The sequence below is a fragment of the Myotis davidii genome, unplaced genomic scaffold, assembly GCF_000327345.1.
Source record: "Myotis davidii unplaced genomic scaffold, ASM32734v1 scaffold1187, whole genome shotgun sequence".
Taxonomy (NCBI): domain Eukaryota; kingdom Metazoa; phylum Chordata; class Mammalia; order Chiroptera; family Vespertilionidae; genus Myotis; species Myotis davidii.
This window is the reverse complement of record NW_006299714.1, coordinates 928,943-929,177: the sequence shown is the minus strand read 5'-3', so window position 1 is coordinate 929,177 and position 235 is coordinate 928,943. Positions and strand designations below refer to the sequence as shown.

Here is a 235-nt window from a genome sequence, read left to right as displayed (position 1 = left end):
AGGGCCAGAAGGTTGAGAACCACTGGGCTAGGATGAACTTGCAGGGTGTTTTGAAGGCGCGTCTTCTAAGGCGCTGCCTGTCCTGACTATCGTTTCTGTGTGGGGTGGGAGCGGCAGGGAGTGGATGCAGGGAAGGGGTGGCCTCCCCAGCCACCCTGGGCGCGGCAGCGGTCGCCCAACTCTCCCGGGAGCCCGTGGCGCCGGGGGGCCAACCCCGGGGAGCGCTGAAACGCGC

General features: G+C 67.2%; 1 protein-coding gene across 1 annotated transcript in view; it reads left to right on the top strand.

The window, feature by feature from the left end:
• Positions 1-235, top strand: part of IPMK (inositol polyphosphate multikinase) — a 37,625-nt gene that overhangs the window by 949 nt on the left and 36,441 nt on the right. The gene's annotated exons all lie outside the window — the stretch shown is intronic.